The following is a 20344-nucleotide window of genomic DNA, read 5'->3' as shown; positions in this document are numbered from 1 at the left end:
ATTAAGTTGATTCAAGAATAATTATTCTAGGCATACCTGAGTGGTGTCCAACTCTTGATTTTGGCCCAGGTCATGATGTCAGACTGAGCCCCGTGTTGGGCTCCATGCTGGGTATGGAGCCTGCTTCAGATTCTCTCTCCCTTTCCCTATGCCCCTGCTCTGCTCACACTCTCTTTGTCTCTAAAAGAAAAAAGAAGAAGAAGAATCATTACACTAGTTTTCAGTGTCCCATACTTAAGACAAAAATGCCAAGCCATATTATTTTTGTTTCACGTGTGAAAATTTTAATTTAGCTGGTCACTCATCAGTTTATAACCACAGTAGTCAAATGGCATTTGCAACTCAAGTCTGTTCACATTTCATGGTAGGTATAGTGAAGCTAAGGAATGGACATTAGTCTGTTATTAAATATTACGAAAAATAGATCTTTTATTATTTTTAATGAATAGACATTATTACTTCAAATAGGTTTAGATTAAGATAATAATTGAGCAGATAATATAAAAAGTTTCCCTATCACCCTTATCCCTTGGTGCACAATTTCCACAATCCTTTAAAGCTTCATCAGTGTGGAACACATGTCACGAATCACAAACCAGTGTAGCAATATTAATACTCATTGAAGGCCAGCATCGCTAGGAAGGTCTGCTCTGTGTTGTGCAGGAGTATGGGTTTTGACAAATGTGTAAAGTCGTGTATCCACCATGTACAGAGTAACTTCACTGCCTTGAAAATCCTGTGTTTAACCTATTCATGCCTTTGCCCTTTCTCTAGAAATCTTAACAACCGTTGACCTTTTGTCATCTCTATAGCTTTCCTTTCTCCAGAATGTCATCTAGTTGGAACCGTAAAGCATGTTGCTTTTCCAGACTGACTTCTTTCACTTTTATCTATACAGTTCACATTCGTCGATGTCTTTTTGTGACTTGATTGCTCAATTATTTTTTTTAATCTTCTTTTTATTATTGTTTGAGAGAGAGAGAGAGTGAAAGTGTGTGGGGAGGGGCGGAGGAAGAGGGAGAGAGAATCTTCAGCAGCCTCCATGCTCAGCAGGGAACCCGTCTGACATGGGGCTGGATATCATGCCCCTGAGATCATGACCTGAGCCCAAATCAAGAGCTGGATGCTTAACTGAGTGAGCCAGCTATGTGCTCCAGTAGCTCAGCTCTGTTTATTACCAAATCGTATTGCATCGTAAGGGTGTATTGCTGGTTGTTTCTCCGTTCACCTAGTGTAGGACAGCTTAGTCGCCTCTAGATTTGGTGTTCATAAATCAAGCCGATAGAAGCACTCCTGGGCCAGTTTTCATGTGGACACATTTTTCAACTCAACCGGGTAAATACCTAGGAGTGAGATGGCTAGATGACACAGCAAGACTGTGTTTTGCTTTGTAAGATTTGATAGGATTCACCAGTCAAACCATCTGGGGCCGGCTCTTCCTTTCTGGGAAATGTATTAACTATCGGTTAAATGTTTTTGATACCTGCCTGTTCAGATCATCTATTTCCTTTCAGTGGGTTTTGGTAGTTTTGTGACTTTGAAGGAATTGGCCTCTTTCCTTTCAGGAATCCTAGAATTTTTCCATGTATTCCTTTAGAATCCTTTCACGTGACATCTCTTTCATCTCACATTAATGTGTGTCTTCCCTCTTTCTTCATGGTTAGTCAGGCTAGAGCTTTATCCATTTTACTGATATTTACAAAGAACCAGCTTTTGTCTTGGTTTGGTTGATTTTGTCTGAGAGTTTTTTGTGTTCCATTTCATTGGTATCTGCAATTATAGGATTTTTTTTCTCTTACTTGCTTTATATGACATGACTCTTTTTTGCCTTGTTTTCTAAGGAGGAAGCCTATTCACTTTGAATCTTTCTTACTTTCCAACACGATGACATTCAGTAGTATAAATTCTCCCAAGCACTGCCTTTGCATACATTTTTGTCAACGTATATTTTCATTTCGTTTAGTTCAAAATCTTTTCAAGCTTCTCGTGAAACTTCCTCTTTGACCATTTTTAAAAATTTTCCAGCTATTTGGGGATTTCCCAAGATTTCTTGCTGTGGTTGAGCTCTAGTTTAATTTCATAGAGGTCTGAGAGCAGCTGTTGTATTGCTTCTACTCTTTGAGATGTGTTGGGGTGTGTTTTATGGCCCAGCATGTGGTCTCTTGCTGAATGTTCCAGGTGAGCTGGAGAAACAGTATATTCTGCTAGGGAGTCTGTGCTCCAGGAACCTGGATTCCCTGTGTTCCCTTTCTTGTCTCCTCAGGGCCATGGTTTGTCCTGTGTCCTCCCCTCTCCATGGATCTGAGAGTGGTTGATTTTTCAGTGTCTTCAGGCTTTTTCTTGTTCGTAGGGTGGACAGTGATTTCCATGATCCTTGCATGTGGAGCCCTCTACTTTTGTCTTCATGTGCCTTCAATCTCCCTTCTCCTGAAATGTGTCTTGACTTCAAGATATTTGGGCACACGCTGCTTCCATTCATATAACCAGGTCTCCAAAAACAGCCAAGAAGCCTGTGTCTAGATGTCAGCTTACGTAGCAAAACACACGTTTTCTTTGACGTTCCACCTTTTACATTGGCTGTTATCCTAAGTTAGAGGTTTACAGAAATATCAGCCATATGCTTTCACTCAACGTGTTACCCTCCCAGAGGTATGGACTAGTGAAAATAGAGAATATATGTGTTTTTACATATATCCATTGAGTATCCAGCCTTTCACACACAATGACAGACCAAGAAACCCATTGACAGAGATGGATAGATACGCATGTACATAGGGAGTTAGTAACATAGAAAAAAGAAAAGGTAACGTTTTGAGATGAAGAGACATATGAATTTCTGTATGTAGACAATTGCATCCTTGTGCACATAGAGCTCCAGCTTTAGAAAAGCACGAGCCTCTATTCATGTGGTTGTGAGGTAATGCACAGGTCAGGTCCCCTGAGTCTGCATCCAGCGTGCTGTGCAAAGGCGAAGCTCTGGTCTCTCGCATGGCTGGGCAACAGGTCTTAGCTTGAGGTGCTCACATGTAGGAGGAGGAAATCTCACAAGATGATAGAGTTTCACACGTTGTAGAACATGAGTATGTTAGGTACATAAGCTCTCTCTCCCACCAGTCAACTGGTGTTCGTCGTGTTGGACCAGATAGCTGTCAGGTCAGGCAACTAATTCATTCTGGGAGCATCATGCACATTATTTTGGGAAATGGCCACTTAGTGTGTCCTCAGGCAGTCAGCAAAAGCATTTCTGAGACCTTTATGTGACTCCTTAAGCACCGGGTCTGGCTTAACATAAAGGAGTCCTTTTTAGACAAAGCAGGTGTGTGTCGTGGGGAAAGCACTGGCCTGGGAGCTTGGACAGCAGAGTTTGACTGCAGCTCTGAGTTTTGTGAAGTTATGGCATCTCAGATGAGACATTTCACCTCCAAGGAACCTTCCTGAGCATTTCCATGGCATGCTTTACTTACACTAACCATTCAACCCTCACCACCAATGCAGTACTTTGCTTGCTAAGGGCACTCTTCAGATGGAGAAACTGAGGCACAGAGCTGAATGCGCCCAAGCACACAAGCTCTTAAGTGGAAATGCCAAAATGTGCACCCAGATGGCTGGGCCCATGCTGCTACTCTGAGATACTGAACTGCACTTACCACACTGACAAGCATAGCTCTGAGCCATGGGTTCAACAGAAACCATGCAGGATCTTTCCAAGGCCTGTGTATATATCTGAACTGCATGAGTCTACAGAGATCCCAAGTACTATCTACCATTATGAGGTGGCCTCAGTGGTCACATGGAGGGCAGACTTGGGCATAGCCCTTAGTGTGAAAAGCACACAGAAGGTCCAAACTGTCTGTCCAGCTCACAGATTTTGATACTGGGAGGCACAACATTGAAAAACCTGGTAAATCTCTTTCAGTGTTGGGTCACTTCTCAGAGGCTGGCCCCAAACAGGAATCAAGAGATAGTTTAGTGCTCTTTGATTGCATGATCCCCCTGAGCCCCAGAAAGCCTCCAGTGCTGGCAATGACACACCCAAGCAACAAGGACAAATAAGAACTCCAAGTAACATTTGGTTACTAACCCAGGGTCCACCGTTTTTCCAGCACCTCTCTTACAGAGCTGGGGTAGAGGACATCAGGAGGAACCCAGGCCTCCCACTGTAAAGGACCATCCCATTAGTGGATGACTACTGCTAGCACGGAGAGCCACCCGACTCAGTGAACACATACATGAGACACACACTGGACGGAAAAATACCATAAGATTAATGATGTTATTTTTATTTATTTCATATTTTTAAATTTTTGGACTATCTTCTGTCTTTAGGGTGTCTTTATTTTTCATCATTATTATTTTTTAATGGAAGTAGTTGAGTTGACACACCATATTCCATTCGTTTCAGGTGTACCTTTGCCTTCAATGGCAAAGCCAGGACTCTGTTTCTCCCTTCTTTGCTGCTTCTCTTCTCTGCATCTCCTTCCATGAAGAAGGGGGCTCACCAATAGCTAACTGCAGGCTTTTTTAAATTTAAATTCAAATTAGGTAACATATACTGTATTAGTAGTTTCAGGGGTAGAACTTAGTGGTTCATCTGTTGCGGTAACAGCCAATTGTCATTCCATCAAGTGCCCTCCTTAAGGCCCATCACCCAATTACCCCATCCCCCCACTTCAGCAGCCTCAGTGTGTTCTCTAGATATATGGGAATATTACTCAACTGTTGAAGGACTCAAATCTTGTCATTGGCAAGTGCATGCTGTTAAACCAACCACATCCCTCACCAACCCCCCCTTCAGCAGCCCTCAGTTTGTAATATAGATACACTGTAAATTACTCAACCATCAGAAGGAATCAAATCTTGCCATTGGCAACTGCATGCTGTTTAACCAACCACATCCATCTCCACTGTTCTGTCATTCAAGTCAAGCAGAGCACTCTGAGTCATTCATGATATAGAGCACCGTGGTGGGAAGGTACTCTGTGTCCTCTAGTCTGTCTCCCATTCGGATGGCCAGTTGGAGGAGGTTTGTCCTGGCAGAACAAATAGAGAGACTTTGCTACGGGCAGAGGGAGGGGTGGGGCTCCCTCACGACACCACAGTGTGCAACCAGGCACCTATTTGTAGACTAACTGACTCACATCGACCAGGTTGCCTTAAGCTAGAAAGTCAAAGGTCTGTTTCTCCTTCATTTTCTCATCCTCTTGTTTGCTTTTCCTCACCCACCAAGGAGAATGGCCCAGCAGCAGCTCAGCCCATGCTTCTTAACCAGTCACTCCCATACAGTCTTGTCCCGTGTCCATATCAACAGTGATCACAAAGTAATTCCCAAGTAGGACCAACAATGGACTGACACTTACTCTGTGTCCTTTTAGAGTATACCAAGGAGGACCTTGGCAAGAAAGCACTGTGGCTCAACACATCCAGGGTAAGCTTGGCTGTCTTTGCCTGAAAAAGAAATGCTTCTTACTTGAGTTTCGTCTTTTTGAAGTGAGTTCAGCTATGACAACATGACAGTGTAGTTTTTAGACATGAGGTACCATTTTCTTGGGGTGTTGGGAGGGGAGGTCGTAAACTGTGTGGTAGGGGACCTTTTACTCAGAAGCAGTTTTTCCTCCCTGAATTAAGAGTTTTGTAATTGTGCTTCAGGGAATTTGAGAGATTCATCCCCCAGGAAAAGCTCATGCCTTTTCCACAGGTGCACGCTGTGCTTCCTTTCCGGGCCTTTGTCTTTCCTGCTGATTCTCATTTGGTTTTCAGTAGTCACCAAGAGAACCAGTGATGACAGAGTATGCATATGACCTGACTCTCAGGGTGTGTTCTTTTCTGTAAATGCAGGTGGCCCCAGAACCATGTGGAAGTGGTACGTATTCTGGAATCAGTCCCTTGCTGAGGAAAAACTCTAGATGGTAAGGCAGGTGGGGGGATGTCCTCACTGTCCTCAGTCTGGAGAGCCATCTGATTCCAGGTTCCTGGTAGGACTGAGGCTTGGGAGTGTGGGGAAAAGCAGACTCCAGGTGAGAAACTATGTGCATGTGTCTCCAGTCCTAGGAAACCAATGCATTCCCCCTGGGTGGTGTGGGTGTGTGTGCATGAGGCTTGGGGGTTAGGTGTCTTGTGTAGTGTGATTGTGAGTGTGTGTGTGTGTGTGTGTGTGTGAGAGAGAGAGAGAGAGAGAGAGAGAGAAAGAGAGACAAGACAGAGACAGAGAGAGAGAAGACAGAAACATAGAGAGAGGGAAAGAGAGAGAGAGAGAGAGAGAGAGAGAAAGTGTTTCTCCAGGAGATATGTCAGACAGATATGCATGATTCACCCTTCTCCAAAGCCATGTTATCACACTGCCACTTTAAAGCCTTACTGCAGTGGGTCCCAGCAGGGGCACTTCAGTCCATGCTTGGAAACCAGCTGGCTCCATACACCCAGCCTCGTGTCATATCAAGCAACATTCCATGAATATTCTTGAGCAACAAGAGGAATGTGCTGAGGGTACTCTGTGTCCTAGATGCCTTGGAGGAAGACCGATCCCATCAAAGGAGACAGCGCCGGAGGCACACCTCTCGCCATGGTGAGCTAGAAGTTCTTTGTCCAGGAACAGATGTTGCTTTCTTGGTTTCTTTCCAATCAAATTCAGATGAAAATCAGACAATGTATATTTGAGATTATACATATAGATCTCATACAATTTTCCTTTTGGGAGAGCATTGGTGGTTGTCTCTGCCAACCGTTAGCTGATTGAGAGGACATTTAGCATTGGCGACACCAAACATGGTTCTAAACGCTGTGGTAGATCCTGTCCCTCAGTAACACTTTCTCCTGCTTGGATGAAGATTTTGTAGTCACCGCCTGAATGGACTGGACAGACAGTCCCCAGGAAAACAACTTCCTAAGGCATCCAGTTCACTTACTTTGGGGTCGTTGGACTCAACCACTGTGTTCCATCTCTGGTTCCTGTCATTGAGGGAAATAAAGCTCACCAGACAGACAGTGTGTAGCATGACCTCACTCACGGTGTCCTCTTTTCTGTACCCAGGTGACAACAACCACCAGGGAGCGGTATTCTGAATCAGCCTCTTCCTGAGACAAAACTCTAGATGTTAATGCAGGTGGGGCATCCTTGCAATCCTCAGTCTGGCGAGCCGCCCTGATTGGGTTGTGGGGGTGTGGTGGACAGGAGATTTCCCAGGTGAAAAAGTGTGTCCATGTGTCTACAGTCCTAGGAAGCCATTGTATTCCCTGTGTGTGGTGTGGGTGTGTGTGCATGAGGCTTGGGGTTGGGGTGTCTTTTGTGGCTCTATGTGGTGTGATTGTGAGTGTGTGATTGTGTGGGAGACAGGGAGACACAGACACAGACAGAGAGATGCACAGAGGGAGAGGGAGAGATGGAAAGAGTGAGAGAGAGATTGCATATGTCTCCAGGAGGTGTATCCCACTGCCACTGCACAATTCCCATTGTCCACATTCTCAAAAAAAAAAAAAAAAAAAAAGAAAGAAAGAAAGAAAGAAAAGAAAAGAGAAGACAAGATGAGATAAAGAAATCTCATCACAGCGCACACATTATAGCCCTATTACCGCGGGAGGCCCAGCGGGGCGTTCAGCCCATGCCTGGGAACCAAATGCCTCCATATGCTCTAACCCCATTCATAGTGAGCAATACTCCTCGAGGCATTCTTTTTTTTTTTTAAGATTTTATTTATTTGAGAGAGAGTGAGTGAGAGCACAAACAGGTGAGAGGGGCAGAGGGAGAGAGAAAAGCAGACCCTTGCTGAGCAGGAAGCCCCATCCGGACTCGATCCCAGGACCCTGCGGTCCTGACTTGAGCTGAAGGCAGATGGTTCACCGACTGAGCCACCCAGGCACCCCTCCCCGCATCTTTCTTGAGCAGCACCACCAATACGCTGACAGGTACTCTGTGTCCTTCTAGATGTGACTGATGATGGCGCTGTCTGGTCCTGGCTTTTTCAGAGGATCGCAGAGGAGGAGGGCCTGCCTCTTGCCAAGGTGAGTCTGCCTGTCTCCCGAGGAACAAATGTTGCTTTCTGGGTTTCTTTCCAATCAAATTCAGATGAAATTCAGACAGTATACTCTGTGTTGGCGAATTGAACATAATACTAAAACAAAAATCATTTTCCTAATGTCAACTGCTTGTATATGGAAATGAAATTATTTTTATATACAGATTTTATGTAAAAAGCTATATATACTTTTGAGATTCTACATATGTAATTTCCCTGGTGGGGAGAGCGTTGAGTGGTTGTCTCTGCCAACCGTAGCATCGAGAGGACATTTACATTGGCACACCAAACGTGGTTCTAAACGCTGTGGTAGGATCCTGTCCCTCAGTAACACTTTCTCCTGCTTGGATGAAGCATTTTGTAGTCACCGTCCTGAATGGACTGGACAGACATGTCCCCCAGGAAAAACAACTTCCTAAGGCATCCCCAGTTCACTTACTTTGGGGTCGTTGGACTCAACCACTGTGTTCCATCTGGGTTCCTAAAGTCATTGAGGGAAATAAAGCTCACACAGACAGTGTGTAGCATGACCTGGGCCTCACGGTGTCCTCTTTTCTGTACCTGCAGGTGACAGGAGCATCCGGTGAATGCGGTACGTATTCTGGAATCAGCCTCTTCCTGAGACAAAACTCTAGATGTTAATGCAGGTGGGGCATCCTTGCAATCCTCAGTCTGGCGAGCCGCCCTGATTGGGTTGTGGGGGTGTGGTGGGCAGGAGATTTCCCAGGTGAAAAAGTGTGTCCATGTGTCTACAGTCCTAGGAAGCCATTGTATTCCCTGTGTGTGGTGTGGGTGTGTGTGCGTGAGGCTTGGGTTTGGGGTGTCTTTTGTGGCTCTATGTGATATGATTGTTCGTGTTTTTGTGTGGGAGACAGGGAGAGTCAGACACAGAAAGAGAGATGCAGAGAGGGAGAGGGAGAGATGGAAAGAGCGAGAGAGAGATTGCATATTGCTCCAGGAGGTGTATCCCACTGCCACTGCACAATGGCCATTGTCCACATTCTCAAAAAGAAAGAAAGAAAGAAAGAAAGAAAGAAAGAAAGAAAGAAAGAAAAGAAATTAAGAGAAAAGAAATGAAACGAAAAGACGAGATAAAGAAATCTCCTCACAGCGCACACATTGTAGCCCTATTACCGTGGGAGGCCAAGCGGTGGCCCTCAGCTCATGCCTGGGAACCAAATGCCTCCATATGCTCTAACCCCATTCATAGCGAGCAATACTCCCCGAGGCATTCTGCTGCAGAGGTGAGGTGAGAGGCACATCCTGGAGCACATTTCTCTCTTCTCCTCACCACATCCCTTATACTGGGAGCAGAGCAAGACCTTCACTTGGCTCCATGGGAGAGAGGCTCATATGCAGCTGCCCGGAGACCCTCCCTGGCTGGTGGGAATTCTAGAGGCCTGTGTGAAGGCTGCTGGGCTGACAGCACACACTGGCTCTCACGGTCCCTCTGAGCTGGTCTCCTGGGACTGACCGGGCCCAGGACAGAGGCTGGGAAGCGGGCCAGGGCTTTGCTCCTGTCAGATCCACTGACAGCGAGGGCCTGGTCCCCACATCGTGGTCACGGCCCACCTCGACCTTCCATCCATCTGCTCGCCTCCCTAGTCCTTCCAGGTCTCAGGGTCTTTGGTGAACACTGCAGGTACTGGTGTTTATGTGGCCACACCAGCTGGAGAATGCCCATCACCCCACTGACAGACTAGGGGAATTCGGACAAGTACCATTACCTCTACTGTCACATTCATCTCCTCTCTGGGCTAGGACACTTACGGGCTGTCATCATAGGAAGTGTGTTCAAGTGCCCAAGATGAGCCCAGGCACAGGGCAGTCACTTGATTGCCCAGTTGATGGTCACTCTCATGGCCCAGCATCACCCCAGGCCCGTGGCAGCCGCCTCCATGTTAGCTGCATTGGCTCATTGATCAACTGATTGACTAGGAGCGTGTCAGTCAAACCCATGATCGTCCTCCACTGTTCCCATTGCAGAGAACAGTCTGGTGTTGGAGGTGACAGGAGAAGGGAAATAAGAAATTAATGATTCAGGGAGAGAGGAGGGAGGGTAGCAGGAGGGAGCAGAGGAAGGTAGGAAATCATGGGGAAGAAAGTCATGGGCACCACGTGGCTGCCTCTTGAAAGAATGGGCTGACAGGCACTGCTTCCTGGTCCCAGTTATGAAATCTGAGGGCTGGGAAGGGCCCAGAGACCCTGGACGCCTTTCTCATCAGTGAGGTAAAGGGATCACGGCCCCATGGGTGGTGAGGTGGGGGACTGCGAGCTGAGGGCAGCATTGAGTTTTGGGGTCGGGACATAATCCCGGGGCAGTGGCCTGAGTCCTCACTTCACCCTGATTGTCCCCTTCCTTTCCCCGACCAGGCCATGACAATGCCCACTGTCGTCGTAAGGAAGACGACTTTGCAGGATGCGAAGACTCGAACCCATAGATCCACCATCCGCATGTAATTTATTTCCTCTTTCATTTTTATACTCTTTTTTTTTTGGTAAAGATTTATTTATTTTATTTTGGCAGAGACTGAGATGGCACGAGTGGGGAGGGACAGAGGAAGAGAGAGGGAGACCCCAAAGCAGAATCCCCACTGAGGGCAGAGCCTGACATGGGACTTGACTCCAGGACCCAGAGATCATGACCTGAGCTGAAATCAGGAGTCACATGCTTACCCGCCTTTGCCACCCAGGCACCCGTCTCCTCTCTCTTATTGAGAAGGTCCTTTTTGTAGCTTTGGCCAAGTTCCTCTTTCCTGCTTTTTATGATCCTCCTCCTGCAGGACCTGGGCTCCTCCAGGCACTTGATGTTCTTGGATCTTCAAATCTATCATCTCTCTCTTCAGCCCTGTCATTTTTGGGGCCCAAGGCATGAGATGCACAAATGTTCTATTTCTACCAACTGTCACCAGCTCTCTTGGGAATCCTGTAAACCTAACCCCTCTCCTCTTCCAGAAAAAAATGTCTGATGCTCATGTGTACATTCATCACAATCCGAATTCTTGTTCCCCACGACTTCACCAACGATGATTTGGCTTTTCAGGGCCAACTCTAGACAACCTGATCGGAGCAAAATCATTCATTTGAGAAGCATCATCGGAAAGGAGGAAGCCCAGTGGGCAGCACATTTTGGATGCTATGTTGAGGCCTCCAAAAGAAATTCTGAATCCAAAGTTGTTTCACTAAGAGACCAGAAGGGTATATCCTTTTTGTTCTCTCCTGGACAGAACAGCGGCATACCTGGACAGTCATGGCCCAGGAGTTCACTGAAGGCCCCTCTCCTTTTCCCATGTGCTCGATCAAGACTGAAAAAGGAAATCTAAGTTTCCCTTGTAATTCAGTTCTTATATAATGTGTGAATGATCCCCGACTTTGTCCAGAGAACAAAAAAGCCTCTAAAAAGGATTCTCTTTACTTGCTCTCAACCTTGGCCAAAAAGAAATATAGAGTTTCACAAGAAATTACAATTTTGCTGGAACACAGTTCATTATTTAAGACATAAACTGTTTCAAGTGGGCAAAACATTTTCATCCTTCCATTTAAAGTAGCAAAACTTTCAGAAACCTGTGAGCTCCCTGGGTGCAAATACACATTAGTGATGATGGCTCTCCAGTCCATTCCCTTGGGAACACACGGGCTCTCCCACTAAATGAGTAGCTGGAAGTTCCTTATCTCTAGGAATTTCACTACCCAGACTAGATTGCACTACCCTACTACGTGCAGACATGGCAGCATATTGCAAAGAGCTCTTTTAATAGTTCCCAAGTTTTTCACCAACAGCTTCAGGCCCCCATTCCTGAAATCTTCCTAGAAGCCTCTTCATGATCTTCAACCTCAGGAAGAGACATCAGAGAAAAACTGCCCTTACACAACCCCTGAAGGGATCCCTTCAGGTACTGTTTAAAAACAGAGCAGTGTAACTCCTGGGAGTTCACCCTTGGCTTCATATGTCTCCACTAAAATAAATAAAATAATTTAAAAAATCAGAATTTCACACAATTAGAGGGCTACTCAAACTGAGGCTTCTCAGAGATCCTCTGGAAATAGCCAGTCTTCAAATAATTCTAAATATTATTACCCTTGATAGGTCAGAACATCCCTGACGTCACTCCTGGGTTTCTGACTGCTGGATGTGCCGTCCGTCCGAAGACCCCCCATGGTATGTCCCTCTGGGAACTTCCGATTTCATCAAATGAAATGAATCACCAAGGTTGGACATTCCAACTCCTGTGTCAGCTCCAAACCGAGGCCACTTGTGATGATTCAGGCACACGACTTGGAGGAATTGCTACGTCTGCCCCAAATGAGAACAGTGTTCCCTTTGGTGGGAAGTGCATAAATAGAAAAAGCCTGTAAGAAATCTATCTCTAATGTTGGCAAAAGCGACTGGTAACTCTTGGCATGTCACTTAATCTCTCTACGTTTCAGTGCCTCCCACTAGAATATGGCTTACAGCCCCTGCTCTGCCCCCACCCACCTCAATAGGGCTGACCTGAGGATTACAGGAGATGGTAACAGGTATTGTCCACGAGCAGTAAAGCATCCTCCCCATGTAAAGCTAAGAGTGAGCGTCCATCCTCTCTTGCTGTGGAGCCATCCACGTCCCCTCTCTGGATTCCACCACCACCAAGTGTCTACCTTATTCTTGCAGTCTCTCAGTGATTGAACACTTAGGGTGATTATGAAACACCAGTCATTTATTTTATTTTTCTTAAGGCTTTCCTTGTGTTTATTTACTTTTAGCCTCATAACATAATTCTAATAAGTAGGCCACAGTCACATTTCAACATCTCAGAACAGGCAAATGAGACACAGAGGGGTGTATGTAACTTTCTCGGGTCCTCGCGGCTCCTGCCTGAAGTCAAGAGTATCACCTGACCCCAAGCAGTGATTCTGAAAACTCTGCCTCTGGCCAAACAACAGGGGGCACCCTACCAATGACCCAGTTGAAGGTACTGTGGGAATGGACTCATTAGGTTCATTCAAGAAGAATGATGCTACTTTATTCAGTGACCCATATGTAAGAGAAAACCATCAAAATGTGAAGCCACATTCTTCTCTTCTGTATGCAAAGGCAAATGATCAAGTCAATCAGTATCGCTGTAACTCCAGCAGTCAACGTGCATTTCTAACTCAAGAATGGGCTCACCTTTACCAGTAAACAACATCTTTAGCTAACGTACAGACCTTTAGCTGATGTTCGAACCAATATTGGCTGACACAGATCGCTCCCTGAAAGAGTGTTCTCGGATTTTAAAAAGTTAATAGGCATTATTGACAACAGGAGGTTTAGACAAATCTAAGAGTTGAAGAGATAATATAGAAAGTTCCCATAACCTACAACCCCCGACCCCAATTCCTCCACTACTAACATCTTATATGGATGTGCTGCATTTGTTATAATTAGCAAAACAATATCAATACACTTTTATTAACTGGAGGTCTATAAAGGAATTCAATTTTGAAATATGCCCCAACATGGACGGACCTTGAAAACATATTATGCTCTGTGAGATAAAGCACGGAGAGAAAGACCAATATTGCATGATTCCACTTCAGGGCCCTGAAACCCTGCCACTCCAAGGACTTTGCGGGGAGGCCAAGACAGATGCCTTCCAGGTCTCCAGGGAGTCCAGGGTCTCATCAAGGCATGTGGCCTGTAAACAAGTAGGTGGTGAGCAGAACAGAGAGTGGAGGGCACTTCTCGCAGTTTGAGGGGCTGAGGAATTTTTCCTAGGTCAGTTCTGGGATTGCAGGTCCACCAGGAGTTGGCTGGATGGACCCGAACAGGCTCCTGCCTGTTGGTGATGAACAGAAGGGAGGAGAGTGCAGAGCAGAGAGGCCCAGGGGAGGCAAGCTGCTGCGGGTCCGACTGTGGAGCCATGGTCCTCAGGAGGGGCAGTGTGTCCCCCAGGGGACATTTGGGAGGGACTGACTGCGATAGGTGGCTGCAGAAAGGGACCTGGGAGGCCTGGAGGCTGACTGAGCACAGTCCATGGGGACAGTAACCGTTGTCACCACTCTGCCCTTGCTGTCACAGACCCAAGAAGCCCCTCTGCTGATCCAGAGCTTTCTGGGTTCGTGGGGCACACATCTATTGAGTAAACACAAGTTCTTTCTGGACCCCACAACTTCCCGACTTTGAGGCCCATGTCATCTGTCAATGAGCAGGTTGGCTGTCTTCTGTGTTTGTGGATGCCACCACACCCCACCAGCTCTGGTTTTAATCAGGGCAGGAGCACAGCTGGGTCCCGGGCTGGGTCTGACAGTTGGCATTGCCTCTTCAGACATGCGTGGAGGCGGTCTGGCACAGCCTGGTTGGGAGGCTTGGTCATTCATAACATCTCATCAACTGCAATCCCTTGAAAACCAAGGAGTTTTAGGAGCCATTCAGAGCTGCGGAAGCCCCCCAGAACTGAGAACATGCACCACTTTCCTTGGCAGGGGTTGTTATTTGCAGGGAACCCCAGGATGGGGGCCACGCTGGGGTTTCCTGGGGGTGGGCGCAGAGGAGGGCCGACACGAGGGGTCAATCTGAGCTGGCACCAGCTCCCATTCCCAAAGCTGGGATCTGTGGACAGACAGGGAGGATGACTGAGGGGAAAGACATGTAACCGTGGGAGAAGGGCACACTTGAAGGAACATTCTAGGAGGAGGCACTGCCCTGGGCCCTTGGGAGGATAAGGGGGGGTGGCAGGAAGGGTGAGGAGGAAGAGAAAAAGCAGGGAGCACTGGGCCTACCCCTCAGGAGCACTGGTTGGTTCCTGCCATGTTCTCTCAGCTCCAACAGCCCTGGGGAAGATGAAACTGTGTCCACATCTTGGTGGCGGGAAGGATGAAGGGGAACGAGGGTCATGGGGGCCCAGCACTCAGAGTCTCCATCCATCACTATGGCTGTGCCCTCCCTCTCAGATGCTGGCAGAGGAGGAAGAATGTCGGGGAAAGAAAGCAGAGCAGTGGTGGCAGGGTGGTGGGAATGCGGGTCCGAGGGGGGTGACGTGACCAATGTGTGGTCCTCCTGCCCTGCCCACAGGTACCAGATCCCCTACCGCCCGACCAGCAACAGCCCCAGCACGTTCACGACGGTGGAGGTGGGGACCACAGTGAGGCAGTTCACAGCAGCCAAGCTGGCCCTGGAGTCGGCATACATCTTCAGGCTTTTGGCCAAGATGAAACACCACTATGGGCTGCTGCAGGTGGCCACCATCATCACCACTGAGAAGAGACGTACGACCCGGGGCCCAAGTCCACTGTTGTGGTGCTGTGGGGAGGAGAGCTGGGCCTAAATGGGAGCCATGAACTTGCTGGGTCCATGGCTTCCTGGGTCAGGCCCTGCACTGTCGCATGTCTGCACAGCCCGACATTTACCAGAAAGACAGGAATGTCCCAGGTTTAAAGCTGGAGACGCGGCTCAGCGAGGTTGTGTAACTGGCCCAGGGTGGCTCTGAGTCATCCTGTTGGAGCGCAGCTCCCTGAAGCCAGGCACTTGATCGCTGATGGTCAAAATTAGGTGCCCAGCTCAGCAGGGGCTCAATAAACAAGTTTTCTACCCAGCAGTCATAGGGAGATCTGTCTCCATGGACACTGCTTCCGTTCCAAGCACTGGTGAGATGCTTATTGTACATTGTCTTGGTTTATCCTCACAACGGCCTGGGGAACAAAGCGCTGTGAGCCCCAGTTCTACAGAAGTGGGGCCCAGATGGATTCAGTCATTTGCCGGGGACACAGCTGTGAGGCCGTGACGTGGACACCCTCCACAGACACTCAGTCTCCTCCACCTACAGAAATCTGCTGTGGGTTCCCATCTCAGTGAGCGCCTGACATGCCCTCCAGCCTCACTCTTGAATCTTCCTCAGCAGGCTCCCTCCCCAGGGCCGCCCCACCTCCAGGTTGAGAGATCAGGACCAGACCCAGAGGTCTCAGGGAAGAGGATGACAGGAAGGTGCTTGCGCACAGAGTAAACAGGTGGGCTCTGGGCGTCCCCAAGCATCAGGCTCTGGAGCTGTGTGACCTTAGGCAAGGCCCTTGCCCTCTCTGTTCCCTGCACTCACCTGGTGGCCTCTTGGGAAGCCTGAGGGCCAGCATGGTCCGCAGAACTCCAGGGACAGAGCTGGTGCCATGGCTGCACTCAGAATGTGAGCCAGTGACCCCATGGCCTGCGGGATCACTCTAGGAGAAGACCTAGACAGTCTTAGGGAGGCATGAATTGAGCCCAGAGTGCTTGGAAAACCATTCCAAGGGCAGATCTGAAACCTACAAAAGGTAGAAGGCAAAGGAGCCTAGCATGCACTGAGCCTGTACCACGCTCTGGCCACCTCCCAGGCACTGCGGCTCACTGCTCTCTCAAATTCCCTCACAAGCAGGCTGAGCAGCTGGGGAAGCTGATGCCCCACAAGGTGGAAGGGCCCATGAGCTCTGGCACCTGCTCGGAGGCTGCCCCGGCTGGACGACCCAGCTGCTCAGGACAGGGCTGCTCGGCCCAGGCACATGGCTGACCCTTGCGATGGCCAACGGGGGGGCGCTGGTGTCCCCCATCTGTGGCTTCGGAGCTTTCAGATCTCCACACATTCCAGGGGAAGGCCATAGCCTGCTGTGAGTCCCCCGACCTCAACCGTTGAGCCTCAGTCCCCCAAGGATGAAGACAAATGCTCAGCCCCTTCTCTGACAAAGGTTACTTCTACTGCTAACTGGAGGAAGGAAGCCTTGAAGTCACTGGAGACGCCAAAGCTTGAGGTGGGTGGAGAGACAGCCATGCATAGTTGGCCCCTGGCTTTTGGCACATAGCGCTGTCTGACCTGCAGCTGCCAGCACAGGGGTGGGGTTGGCGAGACCGGGGACAGGCACCAGGAGAACCCCTCCTGCAGCTTTGGCCCAGGTCCTCAGGCTCCCTCTTGTCCGGGGCATGCTCAGGGCCCTGAGTGCCTCTCCCAAAGGCTCTTGCCATCTTCCTCAGAGTTGATGCAGCCCCGTAGGGAAATTCAGCACTTTCTAAGGCACAGGGAAAGCCAGGTTTGCTAAAGGTGTGACGTGACTTAAATCCAGATGGAAGCATTATCAGGAGTGCCCTCCAGGAGGCACCCTGGTCCACAGCGGGGCTGCTGCTGATGGGGCTGGGGGATGCATGCCCACACCTCAGCCCACATGCCAACCACCCGCACCACCTGCCTTGGGCCCATAGAGCTTAGGGGATGTCTGCCAGGGCCTGCAGACCCCCCCAGCAGAGCTTCACCAATTGCCAGTATGCCCAGGAGGGTGGTCCTTGTGGCTGGTGAGGGGATGCAGGGCTCTTGCTTTGAGGGAGGAGGACCCCGACAGCCCAAGTGTGTGCTCCCAGAGGAGTGCCGACCGCAGTCAGGTGGAAGGGCTCCTCCCGCCATCACCTCAGGGTCGGCGATCATCACTGCTTCATTACCCACCACACATTCTCAACAGGATCAATCATCTTCATGATAAACAATTAATCAATTATTCCTTCCTCTGTGGGGTTCCTCTGCTGCAATTGATGGGACGGGGAGATGCATGCTGGGAACGATCCACGCTCGGGAGCCAGGTCCCCGCTCCCTGCGCTCTGCACTCCCAGTCGCCAGCACTGTGGGGACAGAGTGGCGGTGACATGCCCCGGAGGAGCCGAGTGGGACACCGTCTGTGTTTCAGGCTCGGGTTGGCTTCCAGGAAGAAGGAGTCAGCATGACAGATGCACTGAGCCTGAGATCACAGGGAGAGTCCACAGGGGCCTGGATGTGCTCAGCAGAGCCCAGGTGTCAACTTCGAGATGTTGTAGGGACGTGTGGTTGCCACAGAGCATGTGTGGGCTCATCCTCCTGTCTGTCCGACTGTCTCCGGCAGGAGAGAGCAGCGCTTTGGGAGCAAGCCAGGGTCTCCCGTGAGGTCCAGGCTGGGGCAGGTCCAGAGTCGGCCGTTAGGGAGCTGCAGGTGCCTGCAGAACTGGGAATGAGCTCCCTGTTCTCTGCCCTCATGGGCAGCCCGCGTCCTCATGCTTGAGCTCACATGGTGCCTTCCTGGAGAAGCAGCCGGTCACATGTCCCTGGTCTGTTCTGTTTGGGTTGCAGAGTGTCCATTGCCCCCCCCCAAGAACTCCTGGTGTCACTGGCAGAAGTGACTGCACACAGCCTCCAGCTCCAGTGGGTCCCGGGCAGCAACGCCCCCCCCCATCCACTACTTCACTGTGCAGGTGCGAGAGCTGCCCCAGGGAGAGCAGCAGACCTACTCCTCATCCATCTGCCACAAGGCCAAAGCCTGTGCTGTGGAAAGGTACCCAGAGCCAGGCACGCCCTCCCCAGTGAACAGAGCAGGGACTATGTGTGGGTCAGAGACTCACCCGGACAGCTGAGCTCTCTTCTCCTAGTGCACACTCCCTGTACCAGGGACCAGGACTCCCACCTCCTGGAGCCACTCTGGCCTCTGCCCTGGGTCTGTTCTCTGGGCATGCCCTGTGCATGTCATGTGCATACCCCAGGTCCCAGAGATGGATGAGGCACAGATGATGGGGCCAGGGAGCCTGGAAGTATGGGCTCTAGTGCCCAGATGTGGAGGGAGGTAAGGGGAAGGGGTGTCACAGGCTGAGAGAGTTGCACCTTCTCTTTGTGCTCTCTGTCCTAGTCAGCAAGGCAGACTTGTTCTGTCATCCATTAGTGATGGCTGAGGAGGGAAATGGGAGAGGCATCCCCACTGCACCTTGAGAACCCAGCATTTATCCAGTTGCTGAGGGAACCACCAAGCAAAGGCAGAGGGGAGTGGTGCCAACCACCACAGCTAAGTTCCTGGCACCTACAAGCTCATTGGGGCCCCTCCTCATGTTCCCACCCCCTTCTACAGTGAGGGACCAGAGCACCCCCTCTGCAGTGAGGGACCAGGGCACCCCCTCTCTATGGCGGGAGAGCAGGGCACCCCCTCTACAGTGGGGGACCAAGGTAGCCCCCTCTGCAGTGAGGGATGAGGGCACCCCCCCCCACGCTATGGTTGGAGACCAGGGCATTCTCCTTTATGATGGCTCATAGGAGACCAGGGCTATCTAACCATCTAGGTGAGGGTTCTCAGAAGTGACCTCAGGCCTCGTGTCTCCACAAGCAGGCCTGGGCTGTGCAGGCTCACGCCACCCTGTAGAAGCCCCCTGGGTCTTTCTGGTGGGCAGGCCTGTCTGGGGAGCTGGCCTCGCATCTTTCCTGTCCTCCTCCTCTGGCCCTGACTGTGGTCACATTCCCTGAAGCTCACGTCAGGCTGTGAGGGGGCCACGAAGGAGCGTGTCCCACCTGCTCTGAGGGTTCCAGGACCCTGGCCAGCACCTCTCATTGGGATGATGGAGGAGGCCTATACCCCATTCCCAGGCTGGCCAATGTTCCTCTCACCTTTCAGATAGAACACCATGTACTGATTCCCCCCCTATTCTGAGCACTGTGCTGTGAAATCTCACATTTCTCATTGAACCCACATGATAGCCCAGTGGGGGGAGATCATCGTCCCCATTCTACAGAGGAGAGCTGAGGATCGCAAAGGTCATATTCGCCTGCAGCCCCAGCACCACCCACAGGTGCACCTCCTGACCCTCCTCCTTTGCAAGGCTGCCCAGCTCAGCTTCTGCATGCTGCTGAACCTCAGCCAAGGGAAAGGAGCAGCCGGGGTGGGGGAGCTCCTGCACCGGCCTTGATCCTCAGGCACCCTCTCCCCAAGCTGTGGGGGAGGAGTGGGGGCTGGCATGTGGCTCTGTCTCTGCCTCTGACATGGGGCAACAGCAAAGTTTAGAGAGAAAAGGAGCTCCCTCTCCTGGGTTCAAGGTGTAAGCATGTGACTGGGGTGCCACGTGATGCACACGTGGGTGTGGTCAGCACTGGGCATCACAGGGAGTCACCCCTTTGGGTAGCCATGTGAAAGACAGGAGAAAAAGGAACTCCAATGGCCTTTTCTGTCCCGGAGCTTCCTGAGATCAAACAGACAATGGTGAGCAGGGGACATCACGTTGGAAAGGAGGGGTCCATGTTTCCTGGCAGACAGTTTGATTTGGTGTGGGAGACGCTGTGGTCCGTCCCCTCCAGGGTCTCTTCCACTCGTCAGCAGACACACGCCGTGGGCCGAGTTTCTAGGAAAGCAGCGCTTTGCACGTGGCCGTGGTGTGGCCTCCCTCCTGTTCAACAGCCTCAGAGCAACTTTATCCTCCTCTTTCTCGACGTTCTTTTTACATTTTACATTTGCCGATTGCTTGAAATCTGCCAATGACCAGAAAACATAAAAGTTTAAACCAAAGTTCAAAGCAAAAAGTTTTGCCATCTACATCAAGTGGCCGTCCCCACATTTAGAGGGTGTGGGTCTGGAGCAGGAGG

The 20344-nt window shown here is 49.9% G+C and overlaps 1 long non-coding RNA gene across 1 annotated transcript; it reads left to right on the top strand.

The window, feature by feature from the left end:
• Positions 1-10375: 10375 nt before the first annotated feature.
• On the top strand, positions 10376-12571 carry LOC121102246. The gene is made up of 2 exons (XR_005834289.1): positions 10376-10465; positions 12097-12571. It is a non-coding gene; the product is annotated as an uncharacterized LOC121102246 (long non-coding RNA).
• Positions 12572-20344: the final 7773 nt, after the last annotated feature.

The sequence above is a fragment of the Ursus maritimus genome, unplaced genomic scaffold (genome assembly GCF_017311325.1).
Source record: "Ursus maritimus isolate PB19 unplaced genomic scaffold, ASM1731132v1 scaffold_13, whole genome shotgun sequence".
In the NCBI taxonomy this organism is placed as follows: domain Eukaryota; kingdom Metazoa; phylum Chordata; class Mammalia; order Carnivora; family Ursidae; genus Ursus; species Ursus maritimus.
The sequence above is the reverse complement of the archived record's forward strand: the minus strand, read 5'-3'. Positions and strand labels throughout refer to the sequence as shown.